The sequence below is a fragment of the Aricia agestis genome, chromosome 15 (genome assembly GCF_905147365.1).
Source record: "Aricia agestis chromosome 15, ilAriAges1.1, whole genome shotgun sequence".
Lineage (NCBI taxonomy): Eukaryota > Metazoa > Arthropoda > Insecta > Lepidoptera > Lycaenidae > Aricia > Aricia agestis.
In genome coordinates this window covers 10,863,794-10,866,674 of record NC_056420.1, presented here as the reverse complement: position 1 = coordinate 10,866,674, position 2,881 = coordinate 10,863,794, and the positions used below count along the sequence as shown (strand labels likewise).

At 38.2% G+C, this 2,881-nt stretch overlaps 1 non-coding gene across 1 annotated transcript; it reads left to right on the top strand.

The window, feature by feature from the left end:
• The first annotated feature begins 1,569 nt into the window (after positions 1-1,569).
• LOC121734544 lies at positions 1,570-1,688 on the top strand. The gene has a single exon (XR_006036741.1). It is a non-coding gene; the product is annotated as a 5S ribosomal RNA (ribosomal RNA).
• Positions 1,689-2,881: the final 1,193 nt, after the last annotated feature.

The window sequence follows — 2,881 nt, the reverse complement described above, 5'->3', positions numbered from 1 at the left end:
TCTATCAGTTTGTTGTCCTTTCAATGTCAGTTTAGGAATACTTATTCTGTGTTTATAAACGCTGTTATGGTAGTATTTTAAGTTCCCTAGTTTTAAAAATTGCTTCATAATCTTAAAGTTGATAAATAGCTCTACATACTTAACTGAGATCTCTATATTTGTACTAAAAGTCTAAAATGTCAGAAATCAGCAACATGAGGTCAATCGCATCAATTAAGTTAATACCTTGATTAAGACGTACTTACCTATCTTTTATAAATTTTATTTACTTACTTATATCATTATTTATTCATTTTACATCTTACACTCACTAACAAAGCTCTCTTTGAACACGAAAGGGGCATACAGAAGTATACAGCAATTCGCCGTTAGTATTTTTTACGTTTTCCCAGGCTACCAATATCGTTAATTGATCGGGCGCGGTGACATTTGCCGGCTTTGATGTCACCGTGCACCGCCGACATGCCGACACTTGCCGACACTCGCCGACACACGCCGACAGTCGCCGACAAAGACGCCGACACAATTACAAGTACGTGGCTATGTGACAGTCTAGTGTGACGTTTTTGCCGGCATTACTCATTAGCAATCAAACAATCATTATGAAATAATATGGTCGTTTTGGGGTTCCGTGCCGGCCCGCCGGTTCTTTTTGTGTATTGCGATTATTCGTTAATCGGCGATTGCCGTTTTTCTATGAAAACGACAGACGATATCAGTGACAATTTGATAATGTTCGTTTTTTTTGCATAGGTAAATGGGTATTGGAGGCTTTACGATTGGTCAAAATAATTTGAAATTCAGAGACATGACATGACTCTGAATTTCAAATTAGGCTTATATCCACAATTATTGTGGATATTTGCCAAGTGATTAATTAGGTTTGTTAAAAGGTTTGTTCAAATTAATTATTACTTCGATCGCGGATTCCAGGAAATGCTATTGTATTCTTTTGTTGTCGCGATCACCGGTGCTCTTATGGGGCTTGAAGAATTATTATTAGGGATAAATTATTATTGTCCTTAGACCTTACGAGTTACGTTATAAGATGTTTGTTACCGACTTTATCCGCTTACCTACCTCTTTGTTTTACTCTGTGGCCTGTGCATTTTATCTGTAATTTGCAGATAGTAGAACAAGATTAACAGTACATAATTGATAAATTTTGTAATCTTACAATACAATCCCTTACCATGCTTAATTAAAAGAATACCGATAATTTTGGAATTTCCAATTTTTTCAGCGGAACTCATCCCTGCAGAGCACGGTTCGTGCTTGGAAATGTCGCGGTTCGTTACAACTGGTTCATTAGTACGTCTCGTTTACAACTGGGTAATTACTAATTACATTATTTCGTGCGTTATATAAAAAGCGGATGCATTTCAGTTAAATAAGTTGAATGTTTACTATTTAAACGGTCTCTGAGTTCTAACAAACTGGATATCATTTTTCGGCTAAAGGAGCTTTAAATACCGCGTGATGTTGATTTTGTTGAAATATTATTTTATGTTGCTTTATGTCTGTGTGATTTAACATCGACATTGGTAGAGTCGTTTGAGCCCAGTGTTCGCCAACGTCCATACCACGTTGAATACACCGGTTCTCGTCCGATCACCGAAGTTAAGCAACGTCGGGCGCGGTTAGTACTTGGATGGGTGACCGCCTGGGAATACCGCGTGATGTTGGCTTTTTGATGGTACTGTATTTTATGTTGCTCTTAAACAAAGGAGACTTCGAGTAGCTCAAAGGCACAAAGCAATAAATATATTATGTGTATATTTCAATGAAATGATATTTATAACAGCCATAAATAAGCTAGCAATAACAATGAGAGCGTTTGCTGCGTCATGCACGTTGTCGCCTCATAAACCATAGCGGTTGGTGATTGGCCAAAAGTCTTAAATTATATTCGAAATTCAAACACCAACGGACAATTTTATAGTCCCGGGGTGATTCCATTTTGAAGATCTTAAAGTCAAAGTCAAAAATATTTAAAAATGGAATAAGTAAATTCAAAATGTGTTACATAAAGAATACTTTTTTCGGTTTACAAGTTTTCGGTACAAGTTCGGGAACTAGCCTGACGAGAAAAACCTTCGTAAGAAAATATATTATTAAAATGTCTGAAAAATACAAAATATGTAAACGCTACTAGATATAATATAGTACATAATATTATATAAGATGTGTTACAGTAAGGACGAGGTTTCAGAACTTTCAGACCAGCATATTTCAGGATATTCATCCACAGTCTTAAGAATAAAAATTAAATAATTATAGTCATTCACGTCTTGTCTTATGCTACGTTTCTACGCTTGCCGAGGCTTGGCAAGCGTCCACAAGGCACAAGCGTCCACAAATCTCGCTTGGCATTTGGAAGACGTTTACAGTTTACACGCTTGTGAATGCGTCACTGTATTACGTACATCCAAGCATGGCGGACATCGAACTTGTGTCGGCTATTAACATCTTTGGGGTTCCAGATACATTTTTCGGTTTGGTAATATTCCAAAAACGATTAACTCTCTTCGTTCGACCAGCCACTCATTTTTTACTCAGAACTAGACGTGCGTTCGTCGCGAGATCACAGCGGCTACTAAGCGCACGCCAACGTGGGAACGCGTCGCAAACGTTTGCCGCAAACGCCCTTTGATCTGTGTCCAAAAACCGACACTACTCCGGATCTGATACGTAAGCGTCCGCAAGCGCCTTGCCAAGCGTCGGCAAGCGTAGAAACGTACCGTAAGTCGTAACATGTAGGAGGCCATTTTAGGTGGTAAGTGGTCGTTTGTCGGACATAACAAGTAAGGCACATGCTGTGTTTACTAGACCGAAAATAACAAGTTCAATATAAAATCTTAGTTTAATGTACCGGTGACAG